The following is a 26,392-nucleotide window of genomic DNA, read 5'->3' as shown; positions in this document are numbered from 1 at the left end:
TCTTTTGATTTCCATTTGCATGGAATATCTTTTCCATCCCCTCACTTTCAGTCTGTATGTGTCCCTAGGTCTGAAGTGGGTCTCTTGAAGACAGCATATATATGGGTCTTGTTTTTGTATCCATTCAGCAAGCCTGTGTCTTTTGGTTGGAGCAGTTAATCCATTCACCTTTAAGGTAATTATCCTTATGTATGTTCCTATTACCATTTTCTTAATTTTGGGGGGTTTGTTTTTGTAGGTCCTTTTCTTCTCTTGTGTTTCCCACTTAGAGAAGTTCCTTTAGCATTTGTCGTAGAGCTGGTTTGGTGGTGCTGAATTCTCTTAGCTTTTGCTTGTCTGTAAAGCTTTTGATTTCTCCATCGAATCTGAATGAGATCCTTGCTGGGTAGAGTAATCTTGGTTGTAGGTTCTTCCCTTTCATCACTTTAAGTATATCATGCCACTCCCTTCTGGCTTGTAGAGTTTCTGCTGAGAAATCAGCTGTTAACCTTATGGGAGTTCCCTTGTATGTTATTTGTCGTTTTTCCCTTGCTGCTTTCAATAAGTTTTCTTTGTCTTTAATTTTTGCCAATTTACTATGCATCTCAGCGTGTTTCTCCTTGGGTTTATCCTGTATGGGACTCTCTGCGCTTCCTGCACTTGGGTGGCTATTTCCTTTCCCATGTTAGGGAAGTTTTTGACCATAATCTCTTCAAATATTTTGTCTGGTCCTTTGTCTCTCTCTTCTCCTTCTGGGACCCCTATAATGCGAATGTTGTTGCATTTAATGTTGTCCCAGAGGTCTCTTAGGCTGTCTTCATTTCTTTTCATTCTTTTTTCTTTATTCTGTTCCTCAGCAGTGAATTCCACCATTCTGTCTTCCAGGCCACTTATCCGTTCTTCTGCCTCAGTTATTCTGCTATTGATTCCTTTTAGTGTAGTTTTCATTTTAGTTATTGTGTTGTTCATCTGTGTTTGTTTGTTCTTTAATTCTTCTAGGTCTTTGTTAAACATTTCTTGCATCTTCTTGATCTTTGCCTCCATTCTTTTTCCGAGGTCCTGGATCATCTTCACTATCATTATTCTGAATTCTTTTTCTGGAAGGTTGCCTATCTCCACTTCATTTAGTTGTTTTTCTGGCATTTTATCTTGTTCCTTCATCTGGTACATAGCCCTCTGCCTTTTCATCTTGTCTATCTTTCTGTGAATGTGGTTTTTGTTCCACAGGCTGCAGGATTGTAGTTCTTCTTGCTTCTGCTGTCTCAGTCTTGCTCTTAAGGAGGTCATTCATTCTGTACAAATGTGGTGAACCCTTGCTGGACGTTCTAGGCACTGATCTAGGTTCAAGGGATATTACAACGACCAAAACAGACAACAAATGATAACCATGTATCAGGTTGTGATAAGTGGTCTAGAGACAGACAAGGCAGAAGAAAGGGTTGAAGAGCAGCATTTGATGTGGGGCGAGTGAGGAAGGCCCCTCTGATAATGGGGTAGTTGTGTAGAGACTTGAAAGAAGTGAAGGTGGCAAAGGGGCAAGTCACACAGACATCGCAAGAGTGGGCCAGGTGGAGGGAACATCTATTGAAGCCTATGAAAGTAGCTCAGTTTTCAGCGGGCACTATGTACAGTGCTGACAGGGTTACAATATCTGTCTCCCTCCTCATGCAGAGTCCTCATCCACAATGGTGGGTGGCAGCTCCTTTGTGTCACACATCCCAATCTCCAGCCACGGTGAACTGGACCTGAGGAGGGAGGGCATCCATCCAAACTGAGCAATCTTGCATAAAGTAAGGGCAATCAATCATCAGGGAAAATCAGCTGCGACTGTCTCTCGAGGCTCACCTGGGGTTTTGAGTCTAGGAGGCTGGAGTTAGAAGGCCAAAGCCTGTGTGACTGAGAGTGGGTTTATCAGCCTGTCCTTGAGGCAGAGACACACCCCAAGGCTATGCTGTGCAGTCGAACCTTTCCTAGGGTGAGTCCTGCTCCTCTGCCGGTATCTCCTGAGTGCAGGCACATAGATTAGGTGCAGAGATTGCAAAGGAAGAGCACACAGCAAACAGAAATACTTACACTAAGATTGCTTAGGCTTGAAGCAACATTCCTCTAATGCTCCCTATGCACACACACTTGATAAGTAGAAACATAATTTGGATTTTTCAAAACTCTTTTTATGAATGGTGGGGTTTGTTTGTTTTTTTAAGGCACTACTTTTTTAAGAAGCTTGCATGTTTCTATCTTGAAAATGTAATTTATGGGTGTGAGGAAGGATTTTTGTTTTTGTCTTTTTTTTAAAGGAAATTTTCAGATGAGGAAGCTTTGTCCTTTTAATACCTTGAATATCCAGGGTGGATGGAGCCAGTCAGGCTCTGACACGCCTCTTGTTCCAAGCTCTGCCGTCTCTTGGACTGCAGCCTCTCCACAGCTTACCCTGAGTTGGCTGAGCAGTTTTCTTCATGAGTAAAATGCAAATAGCAATGTTCTCAAGGCCAGAGCATTTCTTTCTCCCAGGGAGGTTGTGAATTTCTAAGGTGCTTCTCTGCTAAGCTGAGATTTCATTAACTAAATTGTGTTAAAGGCTTATTGCCATACCTTGCACTAAATATCAATACCATACAAATACCAGTAGTTGCTAAATACTAGTGCCTATAGAGGTTATGTCAAAAAAGAAAGTCCTTTTTAGATAGAGATGCATACTGAAGTATTTATGAGTAAAATGACATTGTGTCTGGAGCTTGCTTTAAAAAATTCCAGTTAAAAAAATGTGCATATTTGTGGGGGAAGGAGATGGAATTAGGGTGCTAGTTGCAACAAGATTGGCACCTGTAGAGATTGTTCAAACTGGGTGGTAGGAACATGGGGGTTCACTATTCCATTCTGTCTCACTTTGTGTGTGTTTGAAACGTTTCATGATACAAAGTTAAAAGACAGAGAGAGAAAGAAAAATAAAATAGTCTGACCCACTCTTTTCTCTCTGGACTCTGTTATTACATAACGTCAGCAGGGATCCGAACGTGGGGAATTTGATTATGGGAGTTTTTGCAGTGTGACTTCAACAAAGGGAAAGCTTTGATGGATTATTTCTGGAGAGTGGAACAGTCAGGGTTTCCAAGAAGAGTGATGTTGAAATGAATAATGAAGATTCCTTGCTCAGTGATGCAGCCTGCGGGCTCTTGTCAAACGTTCTGGGAAATCGCGGAAGGGGCTGGCTTCGACCTGGTGGCTTAGCACTTACTTGCGCAGGGCAGGAAAGATTCACGTGCTCCCTGCAGTTTCCCTCAGTCCCTCGAGAATGGTAGTGGGATTTACTTGTACTTTATATCCAGGGCTATGGCCAGGACAGTGCAGCCGTCCAGGTCAGTCGTGCATCCTGGCTCCCTGGACGTGGCATTCTCAGAAGCCTCGGTGTCTTGCAGCGGAACGTGGTTGAGGGAGTGTGTGTAGGGCAGTCAGGCCTGGCAGCCTGTCTCCAGCATTCTCGCAGATTCCCACTAAGCCCAGAAAGGAGCACTGGAATGCAACACAGGAAGTTCCTTCTTCTCAACCCCAGTCCCTGGGCTTGCAGGGTGGGGTGGAAATTGGCCTATGGGTGACCACACCCAGCTCCCTATCCACCCCAACCAGAGACTTTACATCCTCAACAGCTGCTGTCTGTGTTTGTCTTTCAACTCAGGCTGCTTTGACCCAGCTCCCAGAAACCAGTTTGCAGGGGACAACTGTGACACAGACGTTCCAGTCATAACTGACCTGCAACTTCTTCCTACTGTCCCCCTGCCATGCACATAGTGTGTCCTCATTTCATTGCTAAGACAGGATTTATCTCAGGCGGTGCATCCTTGATTTGCCTATGATTTTGTTCTGGAGTTTCTTAAAAGTTATTCCAAAAGCTCATCTCATCACTTAAAATGTGTGAGGAATTTTTTTTTTTTTTTAGTGGGTTTCAGTGGAATAGAGAATAAGGTGATGGAGATGCCTTTATTTGTATTGATTGCTCAAGCTGCTCTGTGGGATAAGATTGGACAATGAATGGTGCTTTAGGAAGTAACTTGGCTCTTCCATATCATAATCAATTCAACAAATCAAGAGATGATGTGGGCTATGAACTCTGTGTGGTGCTGCCTTTTTAAGAGCTCATAATCCCTGAAAATCATTCAAATCCTTCAGTATGGTAATAGCACTCCTGGAAATTTCTACAAAGGAAATAATTCAAAAGAAGAAGGAGGGAGGAAATCTTTATACGTATATAGATATTTATGGGAGAATCACTTGTAATAGTGAAAATTGGAAACATAGCAGAGGAATGGTTAAAAAAATTATGATATATCTGTGGAAAACCATGTAGCCACAAAAAATGATGATTAGGAAGACTATACAAGGAAAGTGTTTATTAAGTGATGCTAAAAAAGTGGAACACAAAAATTATATGAACATTAAAATTATGTAATTGTATTATAATAATGTAATTTCTATATCTGACTGAAGACTGAAAGGAAATTTGGGAGAAGGGAAAGTGGTTGTGTTAAATGGTGGAAAAAATGAGTGATGTTTTTCTTTTTAAATACCTTTAGTGTTGTTGTAGACTTATTTTAGTAATAAATAATTCTTTTTTTTTTCTTTTTTTTGCGGTACGCGGGCCTCTCACTGTTGTGGCCTCTCCCGTTGCGGAGCACAGGCTCCGGACGCGCAGGCTCAGCGGCCATGGCTCACGGGCCCAGCCGCTCCACGGCATGTGGGATCTTCCTGGACCGGGGCACGAACCCGCGTCCGCTGCATCGGCAGGCAGACTCTCAACCACTGTGCCACCTGGGAAGCCCATAAATAATTCTTTTAAAAAAAAGAATACTCAGGCTCCTTAACTTGTTGTGGTTGTTTTAACTTTGGGCAGTAAGTGAAAAAATATTCAAAAACTAAAGGAAGTCACATCAGCAACTATCAAATCTTGAGCTCAGAATGTGACTAATTGACAATAGTAGGAGTCAGATGAGAGAATCTAAAGGTAACAGATACAGGAAATAGGTCCAAGAGGCAGTGGGGGAAAGGATTTGCATAGTTGAATATTTACAAAAAGGAACAAACTCACATCCATTCATTAGTCTATATTGAGTCTGATGATACCTGTGAACAAAAAGAGAGAGCCAAAGAGGCATCCTATATTAGCCTTTCTCTAACATTAATGGTCCATTTTGGGTGCCTTCCCTGAAGGCAGCTGAGCAACTCACCTGGAGGAATGGTTCAAACCATTCCTGATTTTTAAATATTAACCCTTGGCCAACTTAATTAATCATAGCGTACCAGCACTTGGAAGCACTCAAACAAAACACCCTTTACCCACAGGAGATGCATCCACCCCAAGCTGTTCTTCCCTTATGATCTTGCCCCAAACTTGCATGGGCAGCTCAGGACAAATTCTGGTCCCAGGCTGCCAATGTCGTGTATTGATGGAGTGAAGCAGGCTGACAGTCTGCAACCTGAGAAGGTTTTTGGAGAAGAGCCTGTGTTAAGTGCCAGTGTTAATTACAGTTGATTTAAACCTTAGATTGTGGATGGACCATGAAAAAGGCAGATTGATGACTACTATGTGGTCAGATGAACCCAGATACTTAGATCTTTCAAGAGAAAACAAAAAGCCTTAAAATCATCTCCAGGGTACAGACACTGTGGTAGGTCCAGCGAAAATTATAAGTTTAGGGTTAGACATGACTCTGCCCACAACCCAAAAGAGTGTGTTAGGGGAGCAGGATGGAAATACAGACAGAATTCGAGTCAATAAACGTATCTCACAGAACAAAATATAAGTACCTCAAAGTAAAAAATTTGAATTAGGTAACCTGGGTTTAAGTCCCAGCTAGGCCCTCTGATCAACTGTGTGATGTTGGACAACTGTCTATGACTCAATTTCATTTCCTGTAAAATAGGAACGAATAACGTCTACCTCAAAGGCACGTATGAAGATTAAATAAGATAATGCATTTGAGAATCTGTTGAATCCGCAATGTGGACTGCATAAGGCAGTGGTTCTCAAACTTGACTACACATTGGAATCACTCGGGGAGTTAAAAAAAATACTGATGCCTGGGTCTGAATTAATTGGTATCATGTGTAGCCTTGGCAGTGGGATATTTAGAATTGTAGAAGAGAAAGAAACAAACCTATAATTATAGTTGGAGATTTCAAAACCCTTCTCTCAATAATTGATGGAACAAGTAAGGTAGAAAAATCAGTGAGGATATAGAAGACTTGAGCAATGCTATCAACCGATTAGACTTAATTGACATTCCACTTAACAATGTCAGAGTATATATTCTTTTCAAGAGCACACAGAAAATTCTCCAAAATAGACCATATTCTAGCTATAAGATAAGCCTTAAGAAATTAAAAAATATCCAAATCAGAAGAGTGTGTAATTTGATCACAGTGGAATTAAGCTAGATGTTAGTAACAGAAAGATATCTGGGAAATAGCCAATTATTTGGGAACAAATTTGCATACTTTCAAATAACCTACAGGTCTAAGGAGAATTAGGGCAATTAGGAAATATCTGGAACTAAATGAAAACACAACATATCAAAATTTGTGAAATTCAGCCAAAATACATTTATAGGGAAATTTATACCACTAAACACAGTATGGAAGAAGAAAGGTCTCAAACCAATGGCTTTAGATACCACCTTAAGCAACTAGAAAAAACAGCAAATTAAACCTAAACTAAGCAGAAAAGTGTAAATTATAAAGATTAGAGAAGAAATTAGTGAAATAGAAAACAGAAAAACAATGGAGAAAAATCAATGAAATTAAAAGCTGGTTCTTTGAGAAGATCAATAAAATTGATAAACCTCTAGCCAGACTGATCAGGAAAAGAAGAGAGAGAAGACACAAATTACTAATATCAGGATTGAGAGAGGTGATATCCCTACAGATTCCATAGATGTTATGGAATAAAAGTATTATAAGGGAATATCAAGAAGAACTTTGTGCCAATAAATATGACCAAATTAGAGGAAATGGAAAGATTCTTTGATGCAATTTACCATTTAATTAAAAAAATAGATAACCTGTATAACTCTACATCTATTAAATAAATTGAATTAGTGGTTAAAATTCTTCCCACAAAGAAAATTTCAATCCAAGATGGTGAATTCTATCAAATATTTAAGGAAGAAATAATACCAATTCTACACATGAACACTTCAAGTAAATTGAAAAGGATGGACTATATCCCAACTCATTCCATGAGACCAGCATTACTCTGATACCAGAACTAGACAAAAATATTACTAGAAAAGAAAACTAGAGATCAATATCTCTCATGAGTATAGATGCAAAAATTCTTAAGCAAATTTTAGCAAATAGAATCTAACAATATTTATAAAAGATAACAAATAATGAGCAAGTTGGTTTACCTCAAGAATGCAAGGTTAGTTTGATATTTGAAAATCAATCAATGTAATTCACCATATTAACAGACTTAAAAGAAAAACCATATGAATATCTCAGTAGATGTAGAAAAATAATTTGACAGCATTCAAAATCCATTTCTGTTTTTTAAAAAAGCAACTCTCAGCAAAGTAGGGAACTTCTCAACTTGAGAAAAGGCATCTATGAAAAACTTAAAGCTAACATCATACTTAATGGGAAAGACTGTCTTTCCTCTAAGACCAAGGACAAAGCAAGGTTGTCCATTTTCACTATTTTTATTCAGCAATGTATTGCTTCTAGCCAGCACAATAAGGCAAGAAAAAAATATAAGAGGAAGTCAGACTGGACAAGAAGTAAAGCTGTCTTTATTCTCAGACAACATAATTATCCATATAGAAAATTCTATGGAATCTACCAAAAAGCTGCAAAACTAATAACTGAGTTTAGCGAGGCTGCAGGACACAAGATCAATATTAAAAATCAACTGTATTTCTAAATAATTTCAACAAACAACTGGAAACTGAACTTATATAAACATCAGCATTTACAAGTGCATAAGAATATCCACTACTTAAAATTAAACCTCACAAAAGGAGTCTAAGACGTGTATGCTGAAAAAACATTGCTGAGAGAGACCTACATATATGGAGAGATATACTGTGTTCACGGATCAGGAGATTCAAAATTGTTAAGATGTCAGTTCTCCCCAAATAGATCTATAAAATCAATGCAATCCCAATCAAAATCACACTACTAGACTTTTAAAACCCAGAAATTGATAAACACTGTAAAACTTAAGTTCATTCTAAAGTTCTTATCTTTCTTAGAAAAAGAATAGAGTTGGATTTCAAGGCTAACAATAAAGCTATAGTAATCAAGAAAATGTGACGTTAGTATAAAGATAGATCAATGGAACAGATGGAGAATTTAGAATATACCCACAAATATATGGCCAACTGGCTTTCTCACAAACGTGCAAGGGCAATTCAGTAGAGAAAGGCCAGTCATTTCAATAAATGGTGCTGGAACTATTGCATATCCACATGCAAAAAAATAAACATCATTCCAAACCTTGCCTCATACATAAAAATTAACTCAAAATGGATTATAGACCTAAATATAAAACTTAAAATTATATAACTTCTGGAAGAAAACATAGAAGAAAATCTTTGTGACCTTGGGTCAGTTATACCACAGAAAGTAGGAGCCATCAAAAAATTAATAAATGAGACTTTATCAAAATTAAGAACTTCTGCTCTTTGAAAAACATTGTTAAGAGAATAGAAAGATTGGGAAAAAGTATTTGTCAATCATATATCTGACAAAGGACTTGTATACAGAATATATAATGAACTCAAAACTCAACAATTAAGAAAACAAAACCCAATTTAAAAAATAAGCAAAAGATTTGAAAGACTCTCACCAAAGAAGATATAAGGATGGCAAATATACACATGAAAAGATTCTCAACATCAGCAGTCATTAGGGAAATGTAAATTAATACTACAATGGAGATATTATTATACATCTATCAGAATAGCTAAAATAAAAAATACTGATAACACCTATTCCTGGAGAGGAGGTGAAGCAACTGGAACTCTTATACATTTCTGGTGAGCAAGCAAAATGGTAGAACCACTTTGGGAACCAGTCTGGCAGTTTCTTTTAAAGTTAAATGTACACTTACCATACCCACTTCTAGGTGTCTACCTAGAGAAATGAAAACTTATATGCTCATACTTGTTCATGAAGCTTTTTAGCAGTGTTATTCATAATTGCTTAAAACTGGAAACAACCCAAATGTCCTGCACTGGGGAACAGTTAGATAAACTGTGGTATATTCATACAATGGAATATTACTCAGCAATGAAAAGGGCAAACTATTAATACAGGCAACAACGTGGATGAGCCTCAGAAAAATTATGCTGAGCGAAAGATGTCAGACCAAAAAAAAAAAAAAAAGAGTATGGTTCCATTTATGTAAAATTCTAGAAAATGAAAACTAATCTATAGTGGCAGATAAGCTATTGCAGAATGGGGGCAGGGATTACCAAGGGGCACGAGGAAACTTTAGCGGTAATTAACTTGATCACGGTGATAGTTTCACAGCCATATAACATATATCAAAATTCATCCTACCATATACTTTATTGTTTTTATTATTATTTTGATGGCACCATGTGGGATCCTAGGTCCCCGCCCAGGGATTCAACCTGCGTCCCCTGCAGTGGAAGCACACGGAGTCTTAACCACTGGACCACCGGGGAAGTCCTTTTCCTACTATACACTTTAAATACGTGCAGCTTATTCTATGTCAATTATATCTCAAGAAAGCTGTGTAAAAAAATGTTATCTAGGCGACTCTAATGCACAGCTAAGTTTGAGGACCCTGAAACACATACAAGACTATCCTATGTCCTTCAGTTTTGGCTTAGAAGTGGCTGCCATTAACCCACAGAGAGTTTTCTATTGTCCAGATTCCAAACTTGTTACAAATCTAAAACCTATAGGATAGCTACAGAATGAGCATACAGTCCACTGCATAAATTCATTTTCATAGTTCCAAGGCCTTCATTTTAAGCTGCAGGGAAGTACTAGATAAAAATTACTAATCCGAAATGAAATAGAGCAAGAAGCTTCAAGGCTTTAAGCTTCCAGGACTATAAATCAGCCACCGTGCAGAGACAATTTTGGAACTGGTAATTTGGTGAAATTGCTCTTCCCATCCCTCACAGACTCAGCTTCTGTACTACCCTTACTTTATTAGAGTTTGGTATTTGAACCCACTCCATTTTCTGCTTCTCTTTCCTTTGACCTAATCTGCAGTGCTTCTAAGAATAGGTACTTGAACGTATTGAAGAAGTTGCTAACTCTGTTAGGTTATGCAAGACTTCCTTAAATGAGTATATTTCCCCTTTCCTCTCAATGACTCAAACGGGACAAACTATAAAGGACCTGAAACTAGATGAATGAGACCAGTGTATGCATTATGCACAGTTTTGCTCAAAGGCAGGGCGATGACTTAGAGTGGCATAGTTTCATCTTCAACGTGCATATGAACCACTTGGGGATCCTGTCAAAATGCAGAATCTGAGCCAGTAAGGCTGGGGTGGACCCCAAGATTCTGCATTTCTAACCAGCCGCTCTTTGGTAATGCCAATGCTGCTAGTTGGGTTGCAAAGTGACCCTTCAAAGTCCTTTCATGCCTGGGACACTGTGAAACAATAATCACCCTAATAGGGAAGAAGAGGGCATTCAAGTCAAAGGAAGGGACATTGTATTAGCACTGCCTTTGATGACGCTCTCCAAGTTATGAACCCCCTGCATTACACAAATGCTTATACATCTGGTAAGGGTAAGGATTCATTGGTTGTGAGAATAGCTCAGAATGTTTAAAAAAATGTTGATGGAATTGCCTTACCTTTTACTGAAAAGGATTTGTAATAGATAGAATGGTTTTTGTAGGTTATAGTTAGTCACCCAAATTTAAGTCACTTTATCACTGTTGCATCCAACCATGTCCTGTGTGTGCCCCCCCTTTCTTCTTTTTACAAAAGATACATAATATTGAAGTATGAAACTCTAACGTTTAATTTACTACGTAGCTGATGTTTTCGGTTCTGATGACAAATGGGCTGGTTTCTCTCTTAGATAGTGAGAGGATTATATTGCATGTCCTGAATTTTCTTCTTTTTGAGGCAAAGATAGCTTTGGTAACAGCAGCAGTTGCTTCAAATGATTTAGAGTTATAGTAAAATCGCTTGGAAAGAATTGCAGGACAGTATTGAGGCATGGTCATGAATCTTCCTGGGGAAGCTGGCTGCAGTCCTTGGGTGGGTCTTTCTCACCCATTACTTACTTTCCTTCCCCTCTGCTTTGTACATCACACTGCATGATTTTTTTCCAGAGCAGATTCTTGATTTTTGGAAAGGAACTTAGTAGTTTAGTTTTGCCTAAAGCTGACACATTCAAACAAACACATTTCAAATCTCTCCGAATTTGCAATTTAAACCAAGAGTCCTTGATATGCTTAAAACCAGGCCAGTCTATATTTTCATCAAAATTCTTATTATGGGTAATTTTCCATCTCAGTTTACTTTGCTATTTAAATTAGTTCGTCATGATTTTCAATGAAAATAACTGAGAAAAATGCATCCATAAAAGCTAAGAGTAAATCTATATTCGTAGTGCTGTATTCCTTGTCCAGGATTCCTTATTAAGTGATTACAACAGCAATTTTCTGTCTTTCAAGTCAATTTCTGCAGAAGAATTTGAATCACCACTGGAATGAATGTGGTAACAAGAGTAGGTCTGTCAACAATATGTGACACTAGGGAGGGGAGCATAGGAGCTGGGCTGTCTGGACGATGGTTTTGGATGGGGTTTGGGGTTTTTGTTGTTGCCAGAAAACTCAAAGTTCAAAGAGAGAAAAAAAGCATATTGATTAGTTTTGGACTGGTCAAAGACTAGATTTATATCTGAATTTAACTAATGTTTTGCACATGGTCTCCTTTGTGTTTTGAAAGATGTTGTACCCCGGGTTATTTAAAGACCAGGGCCAGCTGAAAGTAATTCCTCTTCTTGTCTTCTCCAAATCATGACCATTTAATAGGCTGGTAGATATTAAATCTCTAGGAACAAAAGGGAGTGTGACTGGCCCATATGACCTGTGATCTCTAAAGTCTCCGTTGGCGCCTCAAGGTCTTCGTGGCTTATTTTTCTCCCCAAACCCCCTATTCTAGAGGCCACGTTCGTGGGGATGTCTGGAGAACCAAGCTGACCACTTGCCCGTCTCCCAGTGCATCTTTCTTTTGTCCGGTTTATGAAAGATATTTGGATCTGCTGATGTCAACTTCAGCTCCATCAGTTAATTTTTGTTTAAAAATTAAGCTGCTAACATTATTAGGTGCATTGTCCTCACCACTTTGCACATATTATCTTAGTTAATCCCCATGATACCCATTTTATAGATGAGAAACCTGAGGCTCAGGCAGGTTCCATAACTTGCTGAAGTCCTCAAGGCCAGGATCCAAAACACAGACAACTTAAACCCCAGACATATGCTCTTAACCACAGTGTATCCTGCTTCCTTCATCTGTAGATTTTTACAGAACTTGGGAACTAAAGCAGTTTGGGAAAGGGACAAGAATATGGATTCTAATGAAGCTGCCTTAAAGCTTCATAGTCATCTACTCATTCAACAGTAGTGTGCTCCTCAGATGGAGAGAACAAACGTATGGACAGCAAGGGGAGAAAGTGGCAGGGAGATTGGGATTGACATGTATACACTGATATGTATAAAGTAGATAACTAATAAGAACCTGCTCTATGTAAAATAAAATTCAAAAAAATATTGAAACAAAAAAACCCAATAGTCTTCTCCCGCTCAACTCTTCCAGAAGCATGCTTTGAGTTAAAGGTCATCGCATCACTCTATAGCAGACACTTTTTCCTGGCAGTGATCCTCACACTAATTCACAGGGTAAGTCTTCTGCAACCATGTTTCTATTTTAAAACCTGTCCCCCTAGTCAGAACGGAATAAGTCCTAAGCTGGGTCAAGAAGATTCTTTCTACTGGAAATCTGAAATTGGGAAGAAGACGTGGAGAGTTAGCTTCTGATATAGCCGGAACTGTGTCATGCAAACTTAGTGCAACATGCAAACTCAGGAACTGTAGGGAAGCCATTTTCTTCCACAAACGAGAACAGGGAGAGGGGAGCGGGGAAAGGAAGGAAGGTGAGGGGATGTTAGAGGACAGGAGAGGAGAGAGAGAGAGAATATGAAGAAGGTGAGGCAAACACACACAGTAGCTGAGACCAGATAGACACGGGACTTTTTGCCAACTTCCCAGTACATGGCTTCAGTTCTTCATGAAGTATCCCTATTTCCTTAAAAACACTCTTTTTTTTGCTTTTTCCCATCTCGCAAGATGGTGGGTGAAAAGGCTGAGAAGCCAGATACTAAGGAGAAAAAACCTGAAGCCAAGAAGGCTGATGCTGGTGGCAAGGTTAAAAAGGTGAAGTACTTCTTTTCGGATCCGCCATCTGCGGTGGCACCAGCCGCCAATATGCAGATTTTCGTGAAGACCCTGACGGGGAAGACCGTCACTCTCGAGGTCGAACCCTCGGATACGATAGAAAACGTAAAGGCCAAGATCCAGGACGAGGAAGGAATTCCTCCTGCCCAGCAAAGACTGAGTTTTGCTGGCAAGCAACTGGAAGATGGACGTACTTTGTCTGAACACAACACTGAAAAGGAGTCCATCCTTCATCTTGTGTTGAGACTTCGTGGTGGCGCTAAGAAAAGGAAGAAGTCTTACACCACTCCCAAGAAGAACAAGCGTAAGAGAAAGAAGGTTAAGCTGGCTGTCCTGAAATACCATAAGGTGGAGGAGAATGGCAAAATCAGTCGCCTTCGTCGGGAGTGCCCTTCAGATGAACGTGGTGCTGGAGTTTTTATGGCCAGCCACCTTGACAGACATTATTGTGGTAAATGTTGTCTGACCTATTGTTTCAACAAACCAGAAGACAACTGATTGTATATTGGTTAATAAAAGACGTGAACTAATGAAAAAAAAAAAAAAACAGGTGAAGCAGGTTAAGAAGGGGAAGCCCCATTGCAGCCGAAACCCTGTCCTGGTCAGAGGAATGGGCAGATATTCCCGATCGGCTATATATTCCAGAAAGGCCTTGTACAAGAGGAAGTATTCAGCAGCTAAATCCAAGGTTGAAAAGAAAAAGAAGGTGAAGGTCCTTGCAACTGTCACAAAACCAGTTGGTGGTGACAAGAATGGCGGTACCCGGGTGGTTAAACGTCGCAAAATGCCTAGGTATTATCCTACTGAAGATGTGCCTCGAAAGCGGTTGAGTCACGGCAAAAAACCCTTCAGTAAGCATGTGAGAAAACTGCGTGCTAGCATCACTCGTGGGACCATTCTGCTTACCCTCACTGGGCGCCACAGAGGCAAGAGGTTCATTTTCCTGAAGCAGCTGAGCAGTGGCTTGCTACTTGTGACTGGGCCTCTGTCCCTCAATCGAGTTCCTCTGCGGAGAACACACCAGAAATCTGTCATTGCCACTTCCACCAAAATTGATATCAGTGGTGTGAAAATCCCAGAACATCTCACTGATGCTTACTTCAAGAAGAAGAAACTGCGTAAGCCCAGGAAGGTGAGATCTTCGACACAGAGAGAGAGAAATACGAGATTACAGAGCAGCGGAAGGTTGATCAGAAAGTGTGGACTCACAAATTCTGCGAAGAATCAAAGCTGTTCCTCAACTCCAGGGCTACCTCCGCTCTGTGTTCGCTCTTACAAACGGAATTTATCCTCACAAAGTAGTGTTCTAAACTTCTTACAAAGAACCTAATTAAATAATTCGGTCCATTAAAAAAACAAAAAACACTCTTTTTGCTTAAGCTGCTTCAAGTTGATTTCTGTCCCTTGCAATCAAAATCCTAATTAATGCTTATTCGAGCTCCTGCAAGACCCAGGAACTCTGACACTTTTGTACCTTCCCCAGAGCCCAACAGCAGACTCTGTGTTCAATCAATGCCTTGTTCTCCATTCTCTGCTTCAGTGTGCTTCAACCCTGCCCACTTATCTGGAGGCTTTATTCAATCATCTAACTGTATGGCCTGAATCCAGGCTCTCTTCCCTCTTGCTCACCTTATATTCTACCATGAGATTAATCTTCCAAAACTTTGTTTTCCCTCAAGCATTACTTTCCAGCTCTAACATCTTCGGTGGCTCACTAGCTCCTAATTGTGTCTCATGGAACACCAAAGGAAATGGTCCATGATAAAAAGAGTTCTGTGGTCAAAGACTCTTAGGAAGTCCAATTTCCCCCTCTCTTGACCTTGCCACATAAATGAACAATATTAAAGGCTTTGAGAAGTTCTGTTTATAAACCATCCTCCACCGCCCCTGGCCCTACACACACCAAAAACCAAAAACAACTCAGCTTGAATTTGACTTGACATTTCCTTTCTTGGTGTGACACCTCCAGGACAAGGGGAAACATCTACAGAATTAGGGTCAAACTTCTTTTTGGCCCTCTACCCATGTGCCCCATATACGACTTATCTGGTCTGACTGACCATCTCTCCCAAAGCTGCAGCCACAGGAACCTCCTTCTTGCTTCCTGTGCTTCCTGGCCTCTGTGTCCCCTCCACACGGAATATTCCTTGCCTACCCTGCCTCCAAGCTCCACCTGTTCCATGGAGTCTTCTCAAACCACTCAATTCTACCTTGTGCTTATACTTTTCTCACCTCCTAAAGCCCTTGCGATTTGAACCACAGATTAGCATTTAGTCATTCACACATAATCTGTTTCTACCTAACTCTTTCACACCTATATGTTTGTCAACCCATGAAGAGTAAAAGTTTATGAAACACAGAGACCATATCTTTTCTTCTATAATATCCAGCTCAGGTCTAGCACAAAAAATATTTTTGAGAATGATGTATTGAATAAATTGGGCCAACTCCATGACTTAGAATGACAAATATTTTCTCTCCGTCTGCTCAAGAATGGCCTGGCCAGTAGACCTAAGGTTGCTCAAGGCCTAATGCCAGGCTTTCCCTGAAGAACACAAGGACAGCTGAATGCTTGTGAGGAGTTACTTCTGTCAAGGCAGGGTTCTCTTGGGTACAGACCTTTGAAGGGATCCTTATCTGCTCGTAAGGGAAGAAGGTTATCTTGTTTACCTAACAAAGTTAGCTTGTTAGCTGAAAACAGGGGTGGTGCACACAACCCTGCCACAGTTAAAATCTCATGCTTGGAAAAAGCCTAAATATTCTGCCACATAAAATTGGTTGATAAATCTATGATAGCATACCTATAGCACAAAATCATAAATAGCTTTAACAAATCATATTGTAGAAGAGTATTTAATGACTTGGGAAAAAATTAGGATACACTGTTAAGTGAGAAAAAATTTCTAAAAGAGCATATATACTATGTTTATAATTTGATTAAAAAAAGAATATGCGTGAAAACAACATTGGAAAGGTAAACAAACATGTTAACATTGATTATATCTGGGTGGTGGGATCACAAGTGTTGTTTCTTTTTTTTTTCAATCCCTTCTTGTACTTTTCTGTATTTTCCTGGTTTTCTACATTGAACATATGTTACTTTTGTAATCAGAAAAAAAATAATCAGAAGCACAATTCTCTGTTTTCTCTCTTCTCCCAGCTCCTGCCTTCACACTGAATGCTTCAAGTTCAGAGGCCTACAGAATCCTCTCCATTTTGACTTTGTGCCTTAACCTCTTGTTGGTTGTGTTCAGCTTTCTTTTTTAATTAGGCTAACATAGGAATGTCTCAGAATCCACTGATAATCTGGGCACTGTCCAGTGTAGGCGGCTGAGCTATGTATAAGGAGCAGATCAAAAGATGTCTTTCCTTCCCCAGACATGTTCTGACTGCTCTCACTCTGTCTTTCCTCTCTTGTTCTCTTTTCTCCTAAGAAGAAAATGATGATGGATGTGGGTATTAAAATGACATCCTTTAAAGAGACGTGGAGGAAAGGCATAGGGTTACACAATATCTCCCCATGAATATGCATAGCTTTACCTGACTACTGCCTGAGAAAGATTCTAGCTCAGCTGGTCTGCTACTGTGCTGATCAGAGTAAGAACCAGGAAGAACTAAGACTTGGAAGGAGCCTGAGCATCCAGGCATTGTTACATTGGAAATACAGAAAAGGGAAGGTCCAGGGAGGCAGGGAGAGAGGAAGGGCATCAAGAGCCTGTGTGTGTGTGTGTGTGTGTGTGTGTGTGTGTGTGATGGAGGTACGCAGGGTGGGGGAGGATTGTGAGCTGAGTTTTGGAAGAGTGAAGAGGAACAAAAAAGGGGCAACTGAGTGGAAGAAAGAGAAGTTAGATTGAGTGTTGAGAATATACTTAAGCCCTTTGACCTTTTTCTCATGGGACTGGGTAAATATTTTAACTGATTTAAAAAATATATATAATACATATATATAATACATGTATTATATATATACATATGTATTATATATAATACATTATATATATTTTATATATATATATATACACACATATATATATATATTTTTTGTTTGTTTTTTTTCTTTTGGCTGCGTCACGTGGCTTGTGGGATCTTAATTCCCTGACCAGGGGTCAAACCCGGGCCCACTGCAGTGCCACTGCCGAGTCTTAACCACTGGACCGCCGGGGAATTCCCTAAATTATATTTTTATACAGGAGTGCTGCTTCTTCTGCTGTGTTTCGTGCTTACTCTGAACCTCGTAGGGCGTCCCTATTCATGTCAAAGATGAATGCCTTCCTTACGAATGAATGTTTTCTATGGAGAAATGACGTAGGCTTACCTTATTTCAATGCCTTTTGCCGCTCTCTTGGCACTAGGTGAGCTCCATCAATGCACACACGTTCCTTATGATGAAAGGTGTAGCTGAGGATGCCCCTGTTTTGGAGGAAGGCAATTTGGTTCGAGTCTGTCCTGGGAATTGGGGTCTTGTCTTCATGTCTGGCCGAGGGGGATCTTCTGGAGCTTCTGCCCAGACCCCTCTGGGAGCTTTGTCTGCAGTTATGAGCTGTGAGCTGAAGCCTCAACTCTGTAAAGGCTCTGAGATTCTATTTCTCCTCAGGACAGGTAAAGCCTCCTGCCCCAGAGCCTACAGTGGCCTCAAGCCCCTGGTGCAGCCACAAGGCTGATACCCCAGGGTCTCTAACTAAAATGTCTGGAGGGCCTTAGGAGCCTCATTTAACTTGTTTATCCTTAGTGCAGAGGCTCCTCGCATAACACTGGTATCTTTCGAGAAGGAATACATTGGCAGTCAGCCTGGAAGCTGCAATCCCTATGGGAAAGGAAGGCATGGACTCCAGAAGGCCTCTGTTAGCAGTGGACATGTGGGGGCCAGGCAAGCAGAATTATTAACCATCTGCATCCAATGATTGCAGAATTCTGAGGAAATGGCTTGGGTACTGCCCCGAACATCTGGTACTGCACTATCCCCTACTGAGAAGGCACTTAGGGGAAGAGGTGAAGAGAGAGGAGTTTCTTTTTCAAAGTCCTCACTTGTAGGACCCTGTCCTTTTGCCTTTACTCTCTGTGGTGCCTCTGACAAACTGTACCGTTGTCCTTCGGTATCCACGGGGCACTGATTCCAGGGGCCCCTGCAAATACCAAAATCCGTGGATGCTCAAGTCCTTTATATAAAACGGCATAGTTCACTGGATACAGTCGACCCTCCGCGTCCTCGGATTCAACAAACCCCAGATCAAAATTTAATCTGCTGTCCATAGTTGGTTGAATCCCCTAATGCAAAGCCCGTGAAAAGGGAGCGCCGACTGTACATTTGTTGAAAAGAATCCGTGTATAAGTGGACCCAGGCAGTTCAAACTCCACGCTGTTCAAGGGTCAACTGTAACTGGCTCACTTAGGGCTGGGGGAACAGCTAAAAAGCAACTGACAATGACGGGAATCGGATAAATCGGTGTCATTGGCCCAGGCTTTTATTTATTCTATATGTGGTAAATAAAGTCGCTTTATTACCTACCATGTGGGAGATTCTATCTATCTATCTATCTATCTATCTATCTATCTATCTAGTGACTATGAGCACACAGTTTGTTCATTCTGACTTGACCTGACTTTGCCCGTGAATCATGTGTTTATGGTCAGCTCCAACTGTTCTTTCTGGTTCCATTTTCCCTTTTGTTCTTGGCCCAGACATTTCTGATGGGCAAGGGAGTAAGTCCCTCTCTGCCTGGATTATTTTCATTCATTCCCCAAAAATACATATTGTTTCCCTACCATGTGTCAGGCACTGTTCTAGGCATTTGGGATACATTTGTGAACAACATAGAGAAAGAGCCCTGTGGAGGTGGGGTCAGGGGAAGATAGATAATAGGCAATAAACATAAATATATAAATTACATAGTATGTTAGGAGATAATAAATGCTATGGGGACAAAAACGAACAAGGTTGTGCAGGTTAAGGGTGATCAAGAGTGTCAGGGTGTAGGGAAAGGGCAAGTTTCAGTATTAAACAGGGTGGTCAAATGGGTCTCATTGAAAAGGTGGGAATCTAAAGACTGAAGGAGTGAGAAGGTTGGCAAGTAGATTTCTGGGGCAAGAGCGTTCAGGTAGAGGGTAGAGCTAGAGCAGAGACCTCACTGTGGGAACATGCCTAGTGTGTTTGAATAACATCAAGGAGGCTGGACTCCCAGAATGAGTGAGGAAGGGAGTATCCAAAGAGGAAGACAGGGAATTCCCTGGCGGTGCAGTGATTAGGACTCTGTGCTTCCACTGCTGGGGGCCCGAGTTCGATCCCTGGTCAGGGAACTAAGATCCCGCAAGTCACGTGGTGTGGCCAAAATTTAAAAGAAAAGAAAAGAAAATAATCCAAAGAGGGAGCCAGGGAGGTGTGTGGTGGGAAGAGTGGGCAGATAATGGAGGAACTCTTTGGCCATTGTAAAGACTTCCATTTTTACACTGAGAGAAATGGGGAGTTATTAAAGAGTAACCCTAAAAGAAATGGGGGACAGGGGGCTTTAGAAGTTTTGATTAGAGAGTGATGTGGTCTAAAGTATATTTTAAAAGGATCACTCTTGGGGATTCCCTGGAGGTCCAGAGGTTAGGACTCCACACTTCCATTGCAGGGGGCATGGGTTTGATCCCTGGTCGGGGTACTAAGGTCCTACAAGCCCCAAGGTGCGGCCAAAAAAAAAAAAAAAGAAAAAAAGATCACTCTGGTTTCTGTGTTGAAGGCCAGAGTAGAAGCAGGGAGACTTTTGATAGGAGGACACAGCAGTAATCCAGGTGAGAGATGACGGTGGCTTCGACTAGGACAGCAACCATAAAGGAGGTGAGAAGTGGGTGGAGTCCAGATGCATTCTGTTGGTAGAGTTAATTCCTGTCAGATCTGATGTGCATGTGAGAGGAAGACAAGAGTCAAGGATAACTCAGTGTTTGGGCCTGAGCCACTGGAAGAATAGAGTTGCCATCAACTGTGATAGGAAAGACTGCAGGTAGATCAAGTTTGGGGAGCATCTCAAGAGTTTAGTTTTGGACATCTTGAGTTTGGAGATGCGGGGCAGACAGTTGGATATATGAGTCTAGAGTTCAGGGCAGAGGTCTGGACTAGGTATAAATGTGGGTCATGGGTGCATAGATTGTATTTAAAACCACATATCTAGATGAGATCATCAAAAGAGGTAGATAAGGAAGAGTAGAGGACTGAGGTCTGAGCCCTGCGCACGTCAACACTTAGAGGTCAGGGAAAAGAGGCAGAGCCAGGAAAAGAGACCAAGAAGGTGGGAGCAGTGAGAGAGGAGGAAAACCAAGAGAGTGAGGTGTTCTGGAAGTCCAGGGAAGAATGTGCATCAAGGAGGAGGATGTGGTTGATTATATCAGATGTTACTAATCAATAAGACGAGAACTGAGAAGTGACCACTGGATTTATTAAGCCATGGTAACTTGGACCAGAATAATTTCTGTGGAGCATTGAGGGATATAGGCCTGATTTGGGGTTGGTTTAAGAGAGGACTGGAGGAGAGAAACCGGACATAGCCAGTACAGATGACTCTTCTGAGGAATTTGCTCTAAAGGGGAGCAAACAAATGGGAGAGAGGCTGCCAAGGGAAGTACAGTCATTAAAAGGCTTTTTTTTTTTTTTTAAGATGTGGGAAATAATAGCATGTTTGTGTGCTGATGGAAAGAATCCAGCAGAGAGTAATAATCTGGTGTAGGAAGAATTGCTGAGTAATATCCGTGAGTAGGTGAGAGGGACTGGGTTGCCTGCGCAAGTGGAGGAATTTGCTTTTGATGGATGGGTCACCTCTGACAGTAGGTGGAAAGGCAAAGTGTGAAGATGCAACTGCTGGACAGGGGATGAATGTGATGGTGGGACTCTGCAGATTTCTCCTCGTGTTGCTTCTATTTTCCCAGTGAAAAAAGAATCCAATTAGATTCTTTTAGAATTCAGCTGAGAGTGAGAATGGGAAGGGAATATTAAAAGGGTTTGAGAAGAGAAAAGAAGGAACAAAACTGTCACCCAGGAGCATAGGTGAGTGAACGGATCAGGGAAACACAAGTGTGACTGTTGGGCAGCATTAAGGGCCCACTTAAGTTTCATCAGCATGAACTTCAAATGAGGTCCAGCAGTGGGGCTGTGTGTATTTCTCTGGCTAGGTATGGCTATGAAATTTACACTGGGTCAGGAGGGGATTAAGAACATCAAAGGGGTGGGCAACAGTGAAGGGTATAGTGGGATCAACATATTGGAGGCTCTGGTGGGGTCAGAGGATGGCTGGGATCAAGCAAGGAGGTGAGCTGGAAAGATAGGAGGAGGCACGAAATTGAGATCATGGAGGGACTGTAGTTGTGTGTAATCACAACTATGGGTTGAGGGGAGGGAAAATCACTGGGGGAGAGAAATTCAAGAGACTGAGAGGCTGGGGTATTGGAAGGGTCATCTACTCTATACTGAATCGCCAAGAGTTAAGACAGTGTTGGTGAGAGTGACAGTGAACCAAGACCTAGAATATTTGCAAAATAATGCCTGGGGGTCAGGAGAAGACAGCAGTGATTGGTATAATTTGATAACACGAAATTCAACGTGGTGTGCAAGGGAATACTTTTAAAGGTGACGATGACCAGTAAGGAGGACACCTATCTCACCTCCAGGTCTAGGGACGGGGGCTGTGAGAGAACAAAATCAGGCCCTGCTGGAGAAGGCTGTGAGGGCAGCAGTGAACTCAGGGGAGAGCTGGGTGTCCCATAGGGACAGAAGTGAAGAGGATGCTCAGACAACAGGTTGAGGATAAAGGAGAGTTTGCTAATCACGGATTATGAACTCCAGAGGTCACGGAGGAAGAGTTTCAGGACTTGGGGAGGGTGGGAGAGGCCACAGAATAGGGGAAAGACAGGGCCTCTGGGAGCCAGGGAGATTTGAGGACTGACATGAACAGGAACGAGGACACAATGCACAGATGATGGCGGCAAGACTGAGTGCTGGGATTTCAGGGGCTCCTGGTGATGCAGCAGGGGAGAGGAGGCTCTCTGAATAGAGTGTGTCCCTGCCCCAGCCTGCCGACTCCCCGAAGGGGCCTCTCCTACCCCTTTGCTGCTAATTTGTTCTTTTCCAAACGCTTCACCTAGCAGTTGTGACAATTCTGATGGCCATGTTATCCCCTCACTGGTTTTGAAAGAAGTTGAATAGATTTTCCTGTCTCTGATAACTGTATTTCCTGTTTCTCTAAAAGCCCTAAAAGTACTTCATCACATTCACGCCCTCCACACCCCAGAGTTCACATCTGGGGCTCTGTTGACACACTTGTCCCATGGACTACTGCCAAAAAGGTCTGAGTTCAAATATTCACAGGGCTGAAACTCTCCCAGATGAGCATTTGGGGAAGGCTGAGGTTGCCCCGAGGACTGTCATACAGTCCGTCAAAGCCCATCTCATCCCTTCTTACATCTCCATACAAAACCTTTTCACCTCTCTGCGTGCACGATAAACTGCTTTGGCAGAAAAGCTTCCAAGTTCGGGGGAGATGGTTTTCCCTCATGTGGTCCACGTTTCAGAGAACACAGCTGCTCACCATCTTGGTGAATGAGGTCGTGCTTCAGTTCCTGGCTGCTCAAACCCCTCGTCTTCATTCAGCTCCTCCTCTGGGCTCAGCTCTGTCCTGGTTGAAAGCTCAGCCCCATTCCTTTGGGCTCGCTCATAGCCTGAGTCGGCAGCCCTCTAATCACCTCCAGGGTTTGCTTCTGGACATTCCCCAAGGCACTTCCAGAAGCAGGTTTGGGAAAGGCTGCCCAGGATGCTAATAAAAGAGTGGTGTTTGCTAAGTTAAATGAAAGGATGAGCTCCTGGGAAACAGGTGATGTTCTTACATCCATGTCAGCTGTTTGAACACCAATTTCTCATCTTGTGGTCTTCTGGGAACTCAGAAGTCTGCTCTGTTCTGGTATGGTCTGACGCTTTGTTTGGGGGAACCCCACTTTCTCTCCTACCCTCACTTTAACTTACCTCAACTATTCTACCTTAACCAGCTCTCCAGAAAAGATAGCCAAAGTAGAATGTGACTAGTTAGACTCAACAGTTACCTCTTTAGTGAATAATTGCATTTTAGTGAGGAAGATGGGGGTCAGCAAATTCAAATGTCAATTGGCCAAGCAGGAGGGTGGGATGGCTGGGACTGGGGTGGACCACAGAGTACATGTCAGTGTGGCCAGCTCTTAAAGACTGGGGGGCAGGGGGAGAAGCTAAAAAAATCCAGATATTTCTGCACAATCTTCCAATTTTAAACGTTTGGTAATTAACTCAACTTTTAAAAAATGCTAGGAAAGCCAGACAACATGTATCTTTGGGTCGCCTTGGCCCATGGCCCAAGGTGAGATAGCAGTGACCTGTGTAAATTTAAACACACATCTGGTTCTGTGTTAAGCACAATGGTTCTTTTATGGTTGATTTTTAGTAAGGAGGCCACTTGGGGCTCCCTGTGGTCCTGAAATCACACAGGAAGGGCTGACCTTGGTGACTGCATCCAGTCCATTCAGAGTCCTCCTCTTACGGAGGGCTTGTTCCTCTATACACTGGGGTCTTAGGGTAGGTTGCCTGGCCCCCTCAGGAATGCCATCAAGTTCAATGAGGCTGCAATCACTCGGGTCTACTAGAGGCAGGCAGGTGTTACAGCAATGTCTTCCTCACTGTTAAAGACAGCTGAAGGCTGAAGTGGAGTCATGCCAATCTCTGGTCAGAGAGACCATCAGAGCTGATTACCCTACAGCAGAGGTTCCACAGGTAACCACTGGAGTCAGATCCCTGAGTTCGAAACTCTTCTCTACTAGTTAATTAGCCTCTCTGACCTCAGTTTTCTCATCTGTAAAATGGGGAATTAATAGTACATTCTAAGCAGGGTGAGCTGACCAAGTGCTTCCTTAGCACAGCAACTCGAGAGTAAGCGCCCACATTGGAAGAGGAGTGTGACTTCATTTTTTAAACCAGGGCTTTATTTAGCATTTAGTTAAAGCTTATTTTTACAGACACATTTGAAAACTGGTGGTTCAGATCTGTTTCACTCATTATCTCCAAACCTGCCTTGCTCTTTGCCACCCTCTCCTGGAGCCATCAGATGTCCGAGTTTCCTTGGAATAATTTTTGTGTCTGAATCCCTTAGCCCAGGTGGTGGAACTTCATTAACCTTTTTCCCAGAGCAGTCTTATTGTGTCCAACAGGCTCCTTCTCAGGGAGCTGCACCCCATAAAGTCCCAGGCTCAGGAGACTGGCTCAGAAAGCCGCACCAAGCTCCTGGGAACCAGCCTGCTGGGACAGCAACTCTCTTTTCCAGCGGAGAGATATCCCCTCTTTACATGTGTGTACTCCCAGCTTCTTTTTTCCCCTCTTTTAGATTTACTCTGCCTGCAGCCTGTTCCCCACCGTCGTCCGTCCCCACCTCCACCAAAACGAAAAGCACCATCAAATATTTAGAATCAAATTTTACATTTAAAAATGTGATTTCGTTCGTTGCCTTCTAACCTAAGGCAGCATCCCCCCATCCATCTTGAAAGAGAAGTCAGCATTTCAGGAAGACTGGCCACAGCCTTTAAAAAATACCAGGGGAGGGAGGAAACGGTCTGCGATTGGGAGTTCGGGAGGTGTATCCAGAGTGGAGAGAAAACCCTCAGGTTAGGCACTCAGGGGGTCTCGGGCGAGGAAAAGGAAGCCAGGCCTCTGCTACGGATGGAGTCCGCCCCTCCCAACTCGGAGAGCCGCCTGCAGCGCAGCGATGGCCGGAAGTGCTGGGCTCAGAGGAGGGTGGGTGGGGACGGGCTGCCCGGGAGCTGTGTCTCCCCGCTCGCCGGACTGGGATATTTATAGCACCTGTGTTTCTGGACCTGTCTCCACCTGGATTTATGCGGTCTGTGGCTGTAGCGTGTGGAGGGGGCGGGGGACGAGGGGAGCACGTCTTGCTGCAAGGGCTGATTCTCGGCCTTGGCGCTCTGGCTGGAATGGAAGTTTCAAAATCAAAACAAGGAGCCATCTGGGGGAACACCGCGGCAGAGCGGCTCCTCGGGGCTGCGTCTGCAAAGCAGTCGGCGGTTAGGCCCGGTGAAACCCGGGGCTTTCCAACTCCGCTCAGTGTCACATTTACCGCAGTCGTGGGCGGGGGTGGGCGGCAGGGGAAGTGGATCCCACCCACCCAGTCGCCTAGGGGCTCTGGCTTTCCCTTTCTCGCTGCTCTAGCGCAGGGTTAAAGCTGAAAGAATGTTCCTTCTCCCGGGGGCTGGGGGTGGAGGATCTGCACTTTGAAAGAGGAGCCCAGAGAGCACATGGTGGCCCAGCGTCTGTTGAGACCGGCATGTGGAGTCCACGTCTGCGGACCTACCATCCCAGTCCGCACCCTCAACTTCCACCAATCGCTACGTGCCTGGTTGATGTCAGACGGCGATGACATCATTTAAAAAATGAAATAACTGTCCCTTAGGTTTTTCAAGAACCTAGCGGGCAGAGAATCCCGAGGGAGAGCCTACCGCCGGTCCTTGAGGCGGCCGTCTTCAGTGCCTACCTGTAAAGCCGCCCCGACTGCTCCACCAAGAATTAGTATGGAGAAGAGGCCCTGGGCAGGGTGGGCGGAAGATCCAGGAGAGCCGAGGACGGCAGCGATACCTAGAGAAACGAAAACATCGTTGACATTGCTCCAGCACGTTCCCTCTCTCATTTAACCTCAGGGCGGCACAAATGAGGTAGCACTATTGTCAGGGTGCCCATTTCACAGGTGGAGAAACTGACGCTTAGAGAGGCTAAGGGACGTGCCCCAAGGTGGCGTAGCAAAGGCCACCTTCAGTTTCAAACTGAGATTCGGGGGACCCGCGGGTTAGGGTGCGCGGCGAGTACGGAGGAGGCAGGCGGGCGTGGGGCGGGAGCGATTACGCCGGCTGCGGCCGCGCGGGATGGAGCCGGGGTCCCGGCAGCGCCGCGCCGGCCCAGGGCCGCTCCAGGGC

At 42.9% G+C, this 26,392-nt stretch overlaps 1 long non-coding RNA gene and 2 pseudogenes across 1 annotated transcript in view; 2 read left to right on the top strand and 1 right to left on the bottom strand.

Moving 5' to 3' along the window:
* LOC112405203 (uncharacterized) overlaps positions 1 to 26,065 on the bottom strand; it is a 32,456-nt gene extending 6,391 nt beyond the window's left edge. The window contains exons 1-3 of the long non-coding RNA XR_003004286.1: positions 25,957 to 26,065; positions 25,272 to 25,394; positions 17,748 to 17,842 (exon numbers count right to left, since the gene is read on the bottom strand). This is a non-coding gene — a long non-coding RNA (uncharacterized LOC112405203). The remainder of the gene's footprint in view (positions 1 to 17,747; positions 17,843 to 25,271; positions 25,395 to 25,956) is intronic.
* On the top strand, positions 13,316 to 14,780 carry LOC112405201 (60S ribosomal protein L6-like; annotated as a pseudogene).
* Positions 13,427 to 13,979, top strand: LOC112405202 (ubiquitin-40S ribosomal protein S27a pseudogene; annotated as a pseudogene).
* Positions 26,066 to 26,392: the final 327 nt, after the last annotated feature.

This window comes from Neophocaena asiaeorientalis, unplaced genomic scaffold, assembly GCF_003031525.2.
Source record: "Neophocaena asiaeorientalis asiaeorientalis breed wild unplaced genomic scaffold, Neophocaena_asiaeorientalis_V1.1 scaffold171, whole genome shotgun sequence".
Taxonomy (NCBI): Eukaryota; Metazoa; Chordata; class Mammalia; order Artiodactyla; family Phocoenidae; genus Neophocaena; species Neophocaena asiaeorientalis.
This window is presented reverse-complemented; position numbering and strand designations above follow the sequence as displayed.